This window comes from Podarcis vaucheri (genome assembly GCF_965113315.1).
Source record: "Podarcis vaucheri genome assembly, chromosome: 6".
NCBI lineage: Eukaryota > Metazoa > Chordata > Lepidosauria > Squamata > Lacertidae > Podarcis > Podarcis vaucheri.
In genome coordinates this window covers 70,947,838-70,965,542 of record NC_138764.1, presented here as the reverse complement: position 1 = coordinate 70,965,542, position 17,705 = coordinate 70,947,838, and the positions used below count along the sequence as shown (strand labels likewise).

General features: G+C 43.1%; 1 protein-coding gene across 2 annotated transcripts in view; it reads left to right on the top strand.

Annotated features, from left to right (window-relative positions):
• Positions 1-200: 200 nt before the first annotated feature.
• Positions 201-17,705, top strand: part of RHOC (ras homolog family member C) — a 37,764-nt gene continuing 20,259 nt past the window's right edge. The window contains exon 1 of one of the 2 annotated variants that reach the window (XM_082227677.1): positions 201-354. The gene's annotated coding sequence lies outside the window, so the exon portion shown is untranslated. Of the gene's footprint in view, positions 425-17,705 lie in introns of both variants that reach the window. The other variant, XM_082227678.1, reaches the window with a different exon arrangement.

Sequence of the window (17,705 nt, the reverse complement as noted above, 5' to 3'; positions counted from 1 at the left end):
GATCCACGTCCCCTCTCGAGTCCGCTACTACTCTAGAGATCGCGGGGTGGGGAAGCGCGCTCTGCGTATGCTCAGAGGAGGCGAGCTTCCGCGCGCCCTGATGCTCTCGCAACAGCGACCCCTCGAGAAGGCGCCTCTGCGCGCCCGCCCGGCCACTTCCAGCCGCAACACCGGGCGGCGCGACCCTCTCCCGGCGGCCCCTCCCCGAGGCGGGCCGGGAGGCGGCCTCAGCGGCTGTGTCAGCCCCACCAAGCGAGCCCGGTCCCGCCTCTCCGCTCTCCGAAGGCTCGCGCTTAGTCGGGACGGACCGAGAGGCCAGGGAGCGCGGCGGCCGGAGCCTGACTCCGCTTTAAGGTAGCTGGCAAGGCGAGGAGGGAAGCTCGGGATCGGTTTGGCGGCCCGGCCCGGAGCGCCTTTCCCGTAGGTTAGTGAGCGTGACCCTAAAGTCGCCTGGCTTGAATAGGAGTGGAGCTAAAGGGGAAAGGCGTGGTAGGAGTTGGCGGGGCTGGAGGAAGCGAGAGGGGCGCGCGCAAGAAGGCGGGGTGGGGTAGCAGGTTTGGGGAGTGCGGTATGTATCTCTCCATATCTGTAGATATATACATGGGGCAGGTTCAAGTCAGCCCTCGGAAGGAACCCAACCCAAATCGTTAGGCATGCTTACTCAAAAGTAGACCCCGCTGTTGAATGGGGTTTCGTTTCACGTGAATGCGGGGGAGAGCAGTGTCGTCGTCGCGAGCAAGTCCCACTGAGTTCGATGAGACTTACTCCTTAGTAACCGCGGCTAGCCTTGTAGCCTTAGTCATCCTTTAAATCTCTGCCATGGTATTTGCTATCAGGGTGGTTAGCAGAGGTGGAGTGGAGCAAGTGAGGGTTGCCTAGTTATTTCAGGTTAATGGACGATCTGAATGCACGTGGGTGTGATACTGTGTCCTTTGCATGGGGGAGGAGGGCACATGCAGTTTCAGTGTACAGGATCCAGTGAGCAATGGGGAGAACTGGGGGTAGCTGCTGGGATTTTTTTCCTATGTGGGTTGGAAGGTGTGAAGTGATCTAGGCTTGTGCCGTGGAGAGGTAATTTATTTGAAAGTAACTTTAACAGATGAAACACATTTCTTATTCCCACAGAATCTTAAAAACAGTGGTGAGATGGACTGAACACCTTGTGTGCCCCCCCAACCCTAAATGCCTGGAGGAGTAAAAAGGCTTCTTCATTCAAAAGCCTACTTTCAAAAGCAATGGAAAGCAACGCAAGTCATTGAGCCATATAGGGGCCACCCCAGAAAAGGCTCTGTTTGTAGTACCTCGCCTCACCTCATTTGCTAAGCATAAGGCAAAAATTGTGAAGAGTTATTTTTTGATCTCTAAAGGCAAGGTGTTGTGCCTTGAGCCTAGCTGGGAACTGTTCTCTGCTCTGGCCTTGAAAGTGAAGCCTAAATACCTTTTCCATGTCAGTGAGTCACATTAATCTTTGCATGCTGTAAGGCACACTCTCGTTTTTGTTACTACTTCACAGATTTAGGCGCTGAACCCTGGCTCTGATTAATAATTCCATTTGATTGGTTGCCATTTTAATTCCATTATTTTGTCATGTTCCCAGAATGATGTTTTAAAATGTGAATCCTGTTCATCATTCCTTGCGTTCAGTAGATGAAGAATTTCTCTTCACTGATTTGGACAGGAATTGGGATGGGCTGAATCTGTTGGGAGGAAGTTGGAAAAGCACAACTGCTAGTGAGTAACTGAGGATGGGTGGGAGCTCTGATAAGAAAAAAAAAGTGAACATTGTGTCAGGGAAGAAAAGTACTGTAGCACATTTTCTAACTGCTGCCTGCTTTTTGTGTTCATATATACTCGCCAAAGGATGGTTTTGTTAAAGGGTGCTTAATGTGAACAGCATATTCAGATATGGAGAATTTGGTTTGAACCAAACAGGCACTGTGATTATTTCTTTTTCACCCCTGCTCCTCATTCCCTGTTTGCTGCATACCTTTCTGTGTGGCTGTTGCATTTCCTTGTTTGAGGATTCCTGTGAAACTGGCTTGCCATGTGATGTGGACAGTGATTCCCTGTGTCCTTTAAATGCTTGCTTAGCTCACTTTCGGACATTTATATTGGGGTGGGAAGGAGGTTGTGCTAATAGCTTAGGAGCAAGAAAGCATTCCAGAACCATGACTGAACAGTGCCTCTCTCTCTCTGTCTCTCTCTCTCTCCCCATCCTCCCTCCCTCTCCTTGGAATTTGGCAGCCAAGTCCTTTCATTGCAAATCAGGCTCCCTAAATCCTACCCCAGCCTTTTAGAAAACACCCACTGAAAATGGCAGTAGCATTGTCACATTGCTTCACAGGGGTATTTGTGACTGGCAGATGCTTTTGTGTCTGTTGACACAAAAGTGGGATTCCAACATTTCTGTTAGTTAATGGATAAAAGACAGCTTTGCACTCTGGAGTAAGGGATATATATATATATGACACCATTAAATAGGTAACTTGTTTAAGTCCATAATTTTCTCTGCTTGAATATTATAGATGAGTCTTATTTTCACTGTGTGAAGAAGCATCTTGTATGTAGCTTCAAAAACGGGGTTCCAATAGTTTTTTAAACTATGGGTCATTCTTGCCAGCAGACTTTGGACATGCAAACCACCAGGGAAGTTTTGCTAGGCAAGCACTATTGAAACTACTTTGAACTGCTTAAATAAATTCTTGTTCAACTCCTATTCACTTCTGGGGGGTTGTGCTGTGAAAGAGATTAGAAAGCTCTTTATTGAAGCTGCTTCCAAACTGGCAGAACTTTGTGCTTCCCAATCATTGCTCTATGTGTAATTGTTGTTAACTTTCTATGTTTCAGGGAATATGGAGGATAACACTTTGTGTGTGTGCATCCCACTATGTTCCATCTGTACGAGTGCGTGTGACATAACAGTTTGAGTAGGGAAAAAGCAACTCTGAGCATGCTTTTAAAAAAAATTGAATCAATTTTAATTTGTGCTAAAGCACTTTTTATTTATGCATTGTCATTGTGTGCTTTCTTTGGATTGTCTTAAAGGTACTCTAAAATATTTGCAAAAGGAAAAATTTAGCATGGTGCTAAAATAGCACCAACTGAAGGGCTTAATCGATTTAAGTGCTTCTGCATGAACCTTTAAAAAAAAGATTAAGACAAAATGGCATTTTAATGCAAAAGAAAAAGTTGATTCAGGGCCCAATCCTATGGTTCCCTGGGAAGATATAGACCAGGGGTCAGCAAACGTTTTCAGCAGGGGGCTGGTCCACTGTTCCTCAGACCTTGCGGGGGGCTGGGCTGTATTTGGGGGGGGGATTGATGCAAGAGCACTACGAGCCCTGGTGGCTGCTTACCTGTGTCTGGCAGGGGCTGGTGTCAGCAGAGGGACGATGAGAATGCGCGAAAGGGCTCCAGAGAGGGGCTGCTTAAAACGGCGCTGCTGCTGGCACCAACAAAGTCCAGCCCTCTTACTCCTCTAGGCGTGGCGGGGAGAAGCCAGGTGGAGGGAGGGAGGAGTTTCCGCCACTGCCGCTATGTGAGGGAGAGAGAGGGAGAACGTGTTCGCTGGCGATCCACGTGGCGATTCCTGGACCATCCGTGGGCCGGATCCAGAAGGCAATTGGACCTGATCCGGCCCATGGGCCTTAGTTTGCCTACCCATGATATAGACAAACCATGAGCTGTAACCAGGGTTTATTCTTGGGTATACAGCTCTGTTTGTCTGGAGGAAACAAACCACGAGCCCAGGTTTGGATGGCATGCTAATCCAAATCATAACTCTCAGCAGCAGAGGGAATAGGGAAGGAGTGACTGTGTTCTCTCCAGGAACCCTTAGATTTGTGTTTTGCCATGATTTGGCTTAGTGTTATGTGGAAACTATCTCTCTGGTAGATCCTCCATAAAAAGTGTATTGACAAAGCATGACTATTCTACCTGTTGTGGAAGTATCCTCGAACACAACTTTCTATACTTACCTAATGAATCTGCATTGAAATTTGGGGAAGTGCAGAATTAAGAGTGTTCCTTTCCCAAAAGGTTCTGAATTTGACTGTTGCAAAATAAATATTGTTGCTTCTTGTTGTAGAGAAATTTAAAGAAACATGATATTGGGCAAATACTGAATGACTGTCAGGCCAATAACAGTAAAGCACTCCACTTGAAACTCAGAATTATGCATTTGCTTTAAGTGGGAGAGATACATTTTAAATAAATTGCCAAGTTCACTTCTAGGACTTGTGTGTGTTCATTTGAAATGCAGATCATATATCTCCTGAGTGGAATCAGAAAATTGAGGGTTTTTTTGCATGTTCCTTGGGTGTGTGTGTGTGTGTATTTAAGCCCAGTGGTCAGATCCCCATGGTACATTGAAAATGCTGTTATACCACTTTAACAGTTGGATAATCCAGGTAACTTTATTTTGTTAAGGTTGCTGGAAATTGTTAGTCTGTGACTTAACAAACTACAGTTCCTACGATTATTGCAAGGAGACTGTGATTGCTAAATAAGAGTGTGCTTTAAATGTATGATGTGGATATGACCAATGTTTCCCAAAATAGCAGTTTGCTTATCTGAATCTTGGAGGAATCACTATTTCGAAGGCTAAATTAAGTCTCTCAACATTTTCCCCCACCCACCCACAGCAGTGTGTCCTCTTGCATCTTGTACAGCAATCCCTTCAGCTTGTTCATAGGAAGGTGTCTATCATTGCAGTCCAGTGGACAGTGTCAAGCCTGAATGGGTTAACAGAGCTTAGACTGCATTTAGTCACACAGATACCGTAACAGAGGCAACCCTTCTTTCCAAAGATTTCATCACATCTCAACAGAGGACTGGATCTAGAAAGATAAAAACCATTGCAAACCTGGGGAGGGAAGAATTCATTGTTTTCTGGATCTGACATTCAGATCTATTTATGTGAAGCTTAGGCGACAAGTGAAAAACTCAGTAGCATCGCCGCCTTGCCAAAATGAATGAATGTGGGCATTGTCTTCATTGAAAGAGAAATTATTCCATAATCTTGACTGGAGTGTAAATCTGGGAGGAAAAAGGAGAGTGTTCATCTGAGTATGTGTTTGTTTAACTTACTGTAGCTTGGCCTGCTACAAAAAAAAAATACTTCTAAAAAGTAAAGTATAGGATACAACAAAACAAATGCTTACTCAAAGCAATCTGACTAGTTTGGCTGCTCTGAAAAGTTAACTTTGTCTCCAGTGTTGCTGTGACATTTGACAACAAGGTTCCTGCACTGTAAATCTGAAGTCAGAACTATGAGGCACATATGACTTACTAACACATGCTCTTTCAGGCTTATACCTTGGGCAAAACATGCAAAGTTTCATGAATACTGTGATCCATCCCACTTCCTTTGCTGATTCACGTTTTTAACCTCCTTTCCGTAGGGGTAATAATAATATTTTGTGGATGTGCATATGAGAATCATGAATCCTTAACTCAAACAAACAAACAAACAAACAAATTCATAAACTCAGTCCTGCATGGTAATGTGTTGGTCAAGACCCATCCAAACCATAGTAGGGCCAACTTAAACATTTGTTAGAGACCTATGGCTGGGATCCTGTCTCTCTACTGAACGCCTGAAAAGGGTAGGTGCTTGCTCTTTCCCTCCAACCTATCGCTTTTCATCTCCTCTCCCTCCCACTGCTGCTTCTCTGTTAGCTACAGCAAAAGATGTAACATATTTTTCGCTCTATAGGATGCACCTGACCATAGGACGCACCTTGTTTTAGAGGGGGAGAACAAGAAAAAAAATCTCCCCCTCTCTGCTCAGCGCCCCTTCAGCCCCTTCAATTTCTCCTCCCATTTCTCCTCCCACTTGGTTGAAGGGGTGCTGCGCAGCTCTCCCTCTCTGCTGAAGCCAAGAGAGTCTTGCTCTCCCAGCTTCAGCAAAAGGAACCTGAAGCCTCCGGAGTGCAGCGGGACCTCCCTGAGTTCTCGCTGTGCTCCGGAAGCTTTGGGTTCCTTTTGCTGAAGCTGAGAGAGCAAGACTCCCCTGACTTCAGCGAAAGGAACCTGAAGCCTTTTAGAGCGCAGTGGGAACTCGCGCTGTGCTCCGAAGGCTTCAGGCGGCTATCCTGGAGAGCAAGAGGGGTGGGTGCGCACCGACACCTCTCGCTCTCCAAGCTTCAGCGAAAGCAACGTGAAGCCTCCGGAGTGCGGAGGCAGCACTCCCTCTGTGCTTCGGAGGCTTCGCGTTGCTATCGCTGAAGCCAAGGAGCCTGCATTTGCTCCATAGGACACACACACATTTCCCCTTAATTTTTGGAGGGGGAAAAGTGCGTCCTATAGAGCGAAAAGTACGGTACTTGGGGGCCACAGCTAGAGAAAAGAGTGCAATTTGGGACTCCAGCTTGTCCTGCCAGTTTCTCCTGGGAAAACCCAATCTTTTTCACCGAATCCAGTGGGATTTTCCATGGAGTGATGCTTGATCTGATTCAATGTTAAAGAGTGGGCTTTTCTGGGGAAAGCAGCAGGGCAAACAGAAAATGTCTCCGCCCCATTCTTTCTTGGCACAGGACAAACAGAAGTGTGGACGAGCCCTTAGAGTGGATAAAGGCTGATTTGGAAGCAGGGAAGGGCTCCTTGCCCTTTTCTGCACCTGAACAATTCTTCAGTTGATGCATCTCCGAGGGAGTAAGATGAAGTGGGATGCAGGAAAAGGTTTGAATCTTAAAGTTGGAAAGAGTGTGCTGGGGGTCATCTAGCCCAACCCCCCATTTGATGCAGGAACTGTAATGCAGGGCATTACAAATCCCTGACAGGTGGCTCACCAGCCTTACCACCAGTGAATCCCACCCCTTCCCAAGGCAGACGGTTGCACACTTGTTGGAGATTAAATAGCTGCCTTCTCTCCAAATCTCATTTTCTCTTTCTGCCAGTTCTTAGGTGAGTGACAAAGACTCGGATTCCCAGGGCCAGTTGTCCTGCCAAATGACTAGCTCGGCCCTTAAATCCCAGTTCCCTTAGATCACTACTGTAGTTCTGAATTGTGTGCCTTGGCACACTTGTGTACTTGTAAGAATTGCCTGCGCACCAGGAGCAAATATATAAATAAAATGAGAGCCTGGAGAAACCAGCTCAGGAGAGAGGAGATGCCAGATGCATCTATGCATGAATTGCTGATCTCTGGTCTTTTCTGCTTCTGTTTGGTTTTTGCTAGTTGGGTGAGTAATTCTGCTGCATTGCATGTGATGGTTAATCCTGTAACTCTTGCTGCTGCAGCACAGCAGCCTGTCTCTTGCACCTTCATGTCAGGAGCAAGCTGTGCACCAGAATGTGGGTTGTGTCGATTTTCCTACATGGGGGTGGGTGTGTTAAAGTCTGACCCAAGGAAGAGTGGAACAGGGCACTTTCTTTGCCCAAATTCCATGTCTCCTTCCCTCATTTTTGGGGTGAAATTGTTTTTCCAAAAGGGTGTGGTGGTGAAGGGTTCAGCATCCTCTCCTACCTGCCTTTACTACACTTTAAATTGCCCTTCACCCCAGTTTATTGTGAAGAAAGCTGACAGGTTAGAGCCGTAGCTGGGGGGGGGCTTGCCAGGTGTTTTCCCTCAGGTGGAGCCTCCAGAGGGGTGCCACTGAGGCTACCAGGCTGTGTTTGCGTATGCAAATGTGCAAGGGGATGCCAAAATGGGTCTTTGTCCTGGGTGAAATAAAGCCTACTTTCTTTCGCCCCTGCGACTAGTTACGCATATACAGGAGCATAGGATATTGGGTTCTTTAGAGCATAGACAAATCCTATGTGTTTTTGTTCCGAATGCTTATAACACACGAGATGCTCTCAAAGCATCTTATAAGAGATTCTTACAATAATAACACATTCAGATCTAATGAGGAGCAGAAATCACATGGCAGCATTTCCTGCCCTCCCCCTCGCTTTGCCCTGGCACACAGTAGCTCCCACAAAAATCCTCTGAGCCAAAGAAGTGATGCTGAGTGGCTAGACCTTGCTGTGTCTGTCATGGAATCTGAAGTATTGTTGTATTTTCTAAAAGTAAATCTTTGGGGATGTAAGAGTGAAGTGTGCTTCTTGGTTTTAATTGAGCAAAAAGTGTTCCTCAGTTTCCAGATGTTTGTGAAATGCATTCAGATTATTTCAAAACACAGGTTTTTATGGGGTAGAGGGCACTTGCTTCCTCTGTTTGCTGCTTTTTCCTTGCCAGAAATGACAGACTGAGTAGTCCCAAGAACTGCCGTAACAGGAAGGGTTTTCAGTCCCAGTAAGTGCATCACCTTTTACAAGGCTGCATCTCAAACTTTATGGGCTTTGATAAAGAACAGGCTAGTCAGTTTTGTACTTGTTTGAAAGCTCACGTCCAAATATATTTCCCAGTTCATCCTTTATGCCCCTGGTGCTATAAATGGTAGAAAGGAAATGTTCATGTTCAGGAAGTGTCTTTGTTTCTCTTGATGTGTGCTAAAATAAACTTTATAACATGAAGATGAACGAAGCATAAACTTCTCCACTTTGTTGCTTGGGCTTCAACATCACGTGCACTGCTTTGTTTTTTGCAACAGGAGGTGAGGAGTTTTGTGTTTGATTCTGCTAAATGGAATTTGGCAGCACAGATTTTTAAAGGATAGACCTATCAGGTACACTGGACCCAATGATGGTTGATCTGCTCCAGGCTTCTCAGTGTGTTTCCTAGCTAGCACAGGCATACACCTGATACCTGAAGCAGACCCATAGCTGGGGGGGGGGTAGCCAGGTTTTTTGTCCTAGGTGAAGTCTCCAGGGGTATTGAGGCTCCCAGCCTGTGTGCGTGTGTACACAAGTGTGTGTGGGGAGAGGGAGTGTGCCAAACTGGGTATTTGACCTGGGTGAAATAAAGCCAGGTTTCGCCCCTGCCTGAAGAAAAGATGTGGCACATTAATGGAAATGAATTTTATTGCATCATTTTACAATGTGAATGTCTTAAAAGCTACAGGCTTTACTAAGGCTAGTGGAGGACAATGAAACAAAATATATACAACTTCCATAGGTTGTGATATGTCAACCATGTTCAAAAACAAAAACTGTCTGCTCAGATAATTTTGGATTGATCTCCCAAATGTCACTTGATAACTTTCAAAATGAGTATTCCATCTGTCTTGTCATGATGGAATTGCCTATTGCCACAGGAAGAGTATGTTTCCTGAACTTGTGTTTGCTGAGGTAACTGTGATGGTAGGGAGAATCAGTAGGTGTTTTCCCCCTTTTCTATCCACTTATTGTCCCTTGCAGATGCCCCTAGTTTCTCTTTCTCCAGTTGAACTGGTTTCTTGTCTCACATCCTTCAGTTTGGTAGGGGAAGGCAGAGGAGTTTTAAGCGGCTGCAGGGGTGCCAACTAGAATAAAATATTGGAGGGTCTAGGTAAGCCCCACCCCACATAATCAATCACATGACACAGTGCACACACATTGTGTGAATGGCAATTCCCATGAGCTTTGGGGGGCACCCTCAATTATTTTATTGGGGATGAAGACCCCTCAGCATCTAGGAGTTGGCTCCTATGAGCAGCCGGGCTTGGCAGGAGAGGGGGAGTGGCATTTGGACCTTAAGCTGCTTCTGTGTGGTGACCAGCACTTGGGGCAACTTTCTCTACATGGGTATCTCACCCTAGATTCCCAACAGAAATCTTTGTTGATTTGTACAGAAACTAAGAGGGTTTCTGCTGAACTTGCATTTGACGTTGGGCTGAGTAGTTCAAAAGTAAGGAAACACTAAAAAAGGAAAAGGAAAACCTAAAAGGAGAATTATACATGTTCTGTGTGGGAACTGATGTGTTCCAGTCTTGTACATGGCTACTTGGAAATAAACTCCATTGTGTTCAATGGGACTTTTCTCCCACAAAATCGGACTGAACAATATGTACACAGTCCCCTTTGATTTTGGTTGGAACAAATACCCATGCAAACACAAGCCACAGACTTCTATCTTTTTGTGTATCGGGCAGCATTTTCTGCCCATTTACAAATGTACAGTTGCTTGCTTTGCCAAAAATCTCATCATCTGGATCAGATGTCAGGAAGCAGAGATCGATATAAAAGCTGTGGAAGATGTGGAGCGTAGTCTTCTGTGTCTGTTGCTTTTCTTGTCTGAGCCAGTTTGTCAAGCTTCCTGCTGACTGTATCTGAAATCCTAGATTGCAGTTCGATACCCACTTCTTTTCTTCTTTTCCTTCCTTGTTCTAACTTGGAGTGCTCAGTGCATGCAGCTTCCATTACCTTCAGGTTTTTGTTGTTATCTTGGGTCTCCTGGCTTGGCTTGGTCTGCTGTGTGTCACTGTTGGCTCCAGCTCTACAATCCATTTACTGAATCAGCAAAGTTTACCTCTTGAGCATGTTCCTATGTATTTTGTGCCTGGTCTGAAGAGATGCCTTGTTTGGTGCTTTTTCATTTACTTCTTTCAGCTCCCTGAGCAGAGGTCTCTTTTCATTCATGGATTTTCTGTGTTGATTCTGAAATTGCTTGTTTAAAATCCTTTTCTCAATGCAAAATTTCTAAGCCTGTTTAGAACTCTATGCAGTGACCAAGACAAAGGAGAAAGTTTCTTTTTATACTTTTCCTGTTAGATTTACCAGGCAGCTTTTACACCACCCATCACCCTGGTTTTGGGCTCTGAGGCTGATTTGGCAGCTCTGCTGGTCTCAATTCCCTCCCTTTTCAAAAGTTGTTTGCCTAGTTCCAAATGATGTGCTCCCTTATGCAGCCTTGTACATTTTTCTATATAAATAGAAGTGTAAGGATGTCGTCAGGCTGCAGTCCACGTGAACTGCAACGTGGCAATGGCCTGAACGAGCAGGTAGACAACCCAGCTGAGTAGCCAGAACAAGCCAGAGCAGCTCTCTAGCAACTGTCCTTCTCTCTTGCCCCTCAAACTGACACCACTATTTCGGCTTCAGCAATGCTGGAGGCAGAGAGAGGGGAAGTGGCAGCAGAGCAGAATGATTACTGGAGAGCTAGCCGAGCCTCCCCTGCCTGATCCTCTGTGACTCGCCTGTGCCAGGGTTTGTGTGAATTGTAAGGTGAGCAGGCCACAATTTGGGTGAGATGTAAGGGTGAGTTTGGCAAGGTTTAAAGGGGAGGGCGTTGGTGAGGTGTAAATGGGGAGGAGAGGGGGTTGGTAGGGAGTAGGTGGGTTTGTAAGTGAAATGGGCAGAAACTTTGTTCCTTATCTGCTTGACCTCTGGGTTTCCATGCTGGTAGAGGAAGAAGAGGTTTTGCTTCTTCCACGGATAACATGGAAACCAAGTAGGTTGGTAGAGGAGGAATGGAGCAGTCATGCTCACTTGGCTGCATGAAATTCCTAGTCACCTGTGGCTACCAGGTAAGTCATTAGGTTGTCATCATGGTTTGTAACTAATGTGGGTCATTGCTGATATGTATACAGATTGCGCTGATTTGAGATAAATGTTATATTAAAAAGTGCATCAAAACAGTTGCCATCTTGGCCTGTTTAATAGGTGTGATCTTCTGTGACAATGCCAGTGGGCTGAAAAGAAAAGGTGGCAGGCCAGATTATACTTATGGGCTGGAGGTTCCCCACTGCTGGACTATCAGTGCAAAATGTATTGGTAGTAGATTATTACCCTTCTTAGGATAAACCAGCATTCCCATAGCATCATATGAGTATATTGCACAGTGTTCTTCATCATGCTAAATGTTTAATCTTGTAAAGATTTCTTCCTCTACTATGTTAGCAATGAAATAAACTGCAGGCAAGTGCTTAATCACATTCTCCACCACCGCTTGTCAAAAAAAAAGTCTTGCTTAAGGGCGTCTCCTACTCTTTGTGAACCTTGGTTGGTTTCTATTACTGACCTGTTGAACTCAACAAGTAGCTACTTGCATCACTGTCATGCATTAATGCTTCAGTGGGATGAGTAATCTTGCATTAAGTGTTTATTTATTGAGTGGAAGCCTTTATAAGGCCATGTTGAGAAGCTCTTGATTTATAACTGGGGAAATATGGCTGGAATATAGAATGTGATATGTGTGTATACATACACATGTCAGTAAACACTACTTTCTGGAACATTTCAGAGCAGTTATTATGAAATCATGCATTTAGGTACATTCTTAGGGTCAAACTAGATGCAATGGTAATTGTTTGAATGCAATTAATGTGAATATTTTTAAATGTCTAAACAGTTGCGAGTGTGTTTGAGCAGCAGGGGAGGCTTCACTTCCAATGTAAATAAACTTGGGCTGATTTTTGTTAGGACCACAACAGGCTGAGAAGGGTTAAAAATTTCCTCTCTCTCTGCCCCCAGCTGCTATTTTATAAGTTTTCAAAGGTGCACCTTAATGTCTAGACATTTTTTGCAGCATCATTTGAAACTCTGGTGAGTGACCAAAAACAGAATTTGGCCAGTTGTAATTTTGAATTGAGAGCTGCATAATGCATGGCATATGAATAGGTGTGGTTTGCACAGCCAGGAATTCTTGGCTTTAGCAGCTGGCAAGTAAGTGGTGGGAAACTTTGATAAGAGAGCAGATAAACTTAAACACTTTGCTACTGTGGTTATGACTCTCTAGTGTGTTGGGTGGAATTCTTGTCTTTCCAGCGTGGCTTCCTGGTCCTTCAAATGAAGGTCTCTCTTTAAAATAACTTGCTGCTGGCTACTACCACTTCGGCAAGGGCTGATGGGAGTTGTGCAATATATCTAGAGAGCACTAGGTTGGCGAAGAGTGCAGCCTACACGCTTCTCAAAGCACAGGGTGTGTTGCATGCAGATGGATTGCAATGCATGTCTCTCATAACTGGGCTCTTGACCTAGGTTGCATTCAGCCAGCTTTTTCATTTTGTTTTGCAATTGCTGACCTTTTGTAAAATACGCAGAACCTTTTTTTCCTGACCTACCTCCCTAAATATATAGTTCCAAGTAACAGGCAGACTGAAAGCATTGACTGCTCTTTCCAAATTCTCCTTTCCGGTGTTGCAAGAGAATGCTTCACATTCCCAAATTCAATTTGCCCTGTGTTTAAGATAAGGTGACAGCAGGGAAAACGGGGCCTGCATTGACCGATGAAATACAAACATAGGCTGCTTCCCTTCAATAATAATATTAAAAGGAACAAAGAGTCCCAATAGCAGGGAGCATCTTGACCTTAGAATGCCAGTTCCTCTGACTTGTTTTGCTATATCTTACTTTTATTTCCCTTTCCGCAATTTGGGTCACACCTCCGAATGTCTGGCACACAACTTAAGAACACTGTGCTGCTTATGCGGCTAACTGTGATAGTGCAGAGTTATTGTGATAATGTTGCAGGTTTTAATTGTTTTGAAACATGAACTGGTGTGTGGCGCAGAGGTTAAGAGGCTGAGCCGTAAACCAGGTTATCCTTGGTTCAGATGGTATTGAGCTCAGGGCACTGGGCATGGTCCTCCTCAGCTTTAATCTTTAACCCTGCAACACCCCCTGTGAGACGGGGGGGGGGGAGAGATGTCCTTCCCTAATGGGATGTCCTTCCCTAATGTGCTGATGTCAGAGATGGGGTTGGGAGAAGCCACATTTGGGAGCAGGGCCAGCAGTACAGTCTTGCTGTTTATTTCTTCATGTGGAACCCCTTGCACACATGAAGTGAGCTAATGCCATGCTTCACAGGGTTGTCTATAACAGTTACTGAAATTTTGTATATGATGAAGTACTTTGTGTGCAGTAGAGTGCTATCTAAAATGCTAAGTGTTGATAATGTTATTCAGATCTACTGTTTAATGCTCCTTAAGTGTGTTGAAAACCAACATATTGTGTCTGCAGGATAGAAGGCAATGACGGTTTAAGATATCAGCCTTGTAGAGTATCGTTATTATCTGTCTTCAGTTATATATAACTGGGAATTCCTCTTTTGTAGATAAGGCCATCTCTTTATAAACAGAACCTAGGTAACAAAATCTCTAGGGGTAGAATTGTTCAAATTTGGCTTATCTCAAGGCTGGCTGGCATTTCACAATGCGTACAAGTGTACACAGTCAATTACAGTGTTGGAATCTGAGTTGGATTGTTTCCAGTTATCAACTTTGCAGCACTGAGTGAATGTGGCCTAGGCGCTCCTGTATTAATCATTCCTGCTAGCAAACCCAAATCAATGTTCCCGAGTCCACTGTGATATGGGTGCCTTCTTCCATTTTTTAATAGATTCAACACAAAGTGAATAAAATCATTTTTTTCTGAAGCATGATTGGTTCATTGCCGTACAATTTTTCTGCCTGCCTTTGGGGTGTATAAAACCATGAATCAATCATGAATGAATATTTATTTTCTTCCTGGTCATGAACTTGTGACCCCACTTATTTTTATTTTTATTTTGCTCTGATCCTTTCCCACCGGCATGTAGCCCTTGGAGAGGTGGGTAAGGGTGAATGTGACCCTTGCCCCCCCCAAAAAAAGTGTTAATGGTCTCTGGAAACACCAAGGGAACTTTTCTATTGCAATTGTTGCATGTCCTGCAACATGATTATGTTGTCACTGATAGCATGAGGACAATAATCTTGACTAAAGAATGCAGCAGTGTTCTTGAAGCTACCAGCATGAGTTTGACCAAACTGTGGGAGGCAGTGGAAGACAGGAGTGCCTTGCCTGCTCTCGTCCATGGGATCATGAAGAGTTGGACATGACTAAATGACCAAACAACAACAACAACAATAAAGAATGTGATTAGGTTTGAAAACCCATCAGGAAGATGAGTTAAGATTTGCCCAGTTTTTCTTTGGTCAAGGTTCATGTAATTCCTGCACTTGCTAACCTTTTGTTCATTGATTTCTTTTTCTTTTTTTTATTCAATTTTTATTCATATTCAACAAAAAAAAACAAACAAATGTATACACAGACAAGTCAACATAAATTGTCATTCCCATTTCCCCTTCCACACAAACAGAAATTAAACACACAAAATCATAAAATCATAAAAATAGACTTCCCTCCACCCTTTTGGTAAGTTTCTAATAAATTCTATAATTACGTATTTATTTTTAATCTTAGAATTGTCACTGAAAGAGTTTTCCTTTCCCTGCCAGATCATCTTATAAGTCTGTTCCAATATAATTCCAGAATTTACTCCAATTTTTTTTGAATTTCTGTTCATCTTGATCTCTTAATCTGCCTGTTAATCTGTCCAGCTCGGCGTAATTTACCATTTTAACCTGCCATTCATTTATACTAGGTACAGTTTCCGATTTCCAATTTTGTGCCAGCAGGATTCTTGCAGCTGTGGTGGCGTAGAGGAATATTATTTTATCCTCACTTTTTATTTCTTTATCCATTATTCCCAACAGAAATGACTCTGGTCTCTTGGGAAAAGTGTATTTCAATATTTTTTTAAGTTCATTGTAGATTAGTTCCCAAAAGACCTTCACCTTACTGCATAACCACCACATATGGTAAAGATCTCCCTCTACTTCACCACATTTCCAACATGTCCTGTTCTTTAATCTGTACATTTTGGCCAATTTCGCCGGCGTAAGATACCATCTGTACATCATCTTCCAGATGTTCTCTCTTAATGCCATACAGGCCGTAAACTTAATATTACTGTTCCACAGTTCCAACCACTTTTCAAAATCGATATTATACCCAAAGTCAATTGCCCACTTAATCATTACTTCTTTCACCTCCTCATCTTTTGTGTACCATTCTAATAGCAAATCATATATTTTAGATAATATTTTGTTCTTTCCTTCTACTATCTCTATGTTAAATCTTGATTTTTTATCTTCGAAGCCTGTTTTCCTCTTATCCTCTTTTAGTAGGTCGTTCACCTGATGGTATTGTAACCAACCAATGAATAAATGTTTTATCTCTTCATAAGGTTTAAGTTTGGGTCCTTGTTCCGTTTTTCTTACCAGATCTTCATAGGTAGCATTTCCCCCCTCCATGTTAGTTTTCTTAATTGATAAAACCTCTATTGGTGAGATCCACCAGGGGGTCTTTCTTTCAAGGAGATTTTTATTTCTCTCCCAAACCTGATATATTGGTCCCCTGAAGATATGGTTCAGGAAGCCCCTATGGACCTTCACCTTCTCATACCAGAGGTATGCATGCCACCCATACCAGTTGTTGAAACCCTCCAGGTCCAACAAATCTCTGTTCTCTAACTTTATCCAATCCTTTAGCCAGAGTAGGCATGCTGCTTCATAGTAAATGCCCAGGTCTGGTAGTGCAAAGCCCCCTCTTTCCTTTTTATCAATCAATATTTTCATTTTTATCCGTGGTCTTTTCCCCTGCCAGATGTATCTCGCCAGGGCTTTCTGCCACTCTTTACATTGTTTTAAACCTTTAATTACTGGAATAGTTTGGAATAAGAACAGCATTCTGGGCAAAATATTCATTTTAACCACTGCTATCCTCCCCAAAAAGGAAAGTTTCATCCTCCCCCAAATTTCCATGTCTTTCTTTATATTCCTCCAGGTGACCTCATAGTTATCCTTATATAAATTTAGGTTTTTGGCCGTAATCCACACTCCAAGATATTTCACTTTTTTAACTGCCATTATTTCCGCCTTTCGTTCTACTTCCATCGTCTCTTCCTTATTTAAGTTTTTAACCAACATTTTAGTTTTATTCCTATTAACCTTAAAACCTGCCACACCCCCAAATTCCTCTATTATTTGTAAGGCTTCTTTGACACTCTCCTTTGGATCTTCTAGGGTCAATACAATGTCGTCCGCAAATGCTTTGATTTTATATTCCCTTTTTCCCACCTTAATTCCTTTCACTTCTGTTGCCTTCCTCAATCTCTCATTGAGTATTTCCAATACTGTTATAAATAATAAAGGGGATAGGGGGCAACCTTGTCTAGTTCCTTTATAGATATTGAAATATTCCGTTGTGGTGTTATCTATTACCAATTTTGCTTTCTGCTCCTTATATATTGCTTCTATCCCTTTTCTAAATTTTCCTCCTATTCCCATCATTTCTAAGCTTTTCCTTAGGAAGTCCCACGAAATATTGTCAAATGCTTTTTCAGCATCTATAAAGACCAGAGCGGCCTGTCTATCTATTTTCATATCCAAATATTCAATAATATCTATCAGATTTCTTACATTGTCCCGTAGTTGTCTCCCTGGAAGGAAGCCTGTTTGATCTTTATGTATTTTATTAATCAAGACCTTTTTTAATCTTTCCGCCATTATATCTGCGAATAGTTTATAATCATTATTTAATAATGAGATTGGCCTGTAATTCTTCACTTCCATATTATCTACGTCTTTTTTGGGGATCAATGTGATATATGCTTCCTTCCAGGTGTTTGGAATCTTTCCTTCCCTCAATACATTATTCATCACCTCGCCTAACACTGGGGATATTTGATTACTTAGTATTTTATAATATTTGGCCGAGAGGCCATCTGGCCCCGGGGCTTTCCCCTCTTTCATCTTTTTTATTGCCTTCTTTATCTCTTCTTGACTAATTTTCTGATCTAATAGCTCTTTTTCCTCTTTTGAGATTTGTTTCAAATGGTATTTTTGTAAATATTGGTCTATTTCTTGTTCTGTTTCATTTCCTCTTTTATACAGATCCTTATAGAATTTCTGAAATATCCTTTTTATTTCTTTGGGATCTTCCACAATTCTTTCTCCTTCTCTTATTTTACTAATCGTATTTTGTTTCTTCCTTTCTCTTATTTGCCATGCTAGATACTTCCCTATCTTATTTGCGGATTCAAAATTCTTTTGGTTCAGTAATTTAATTTTCCACTCTAT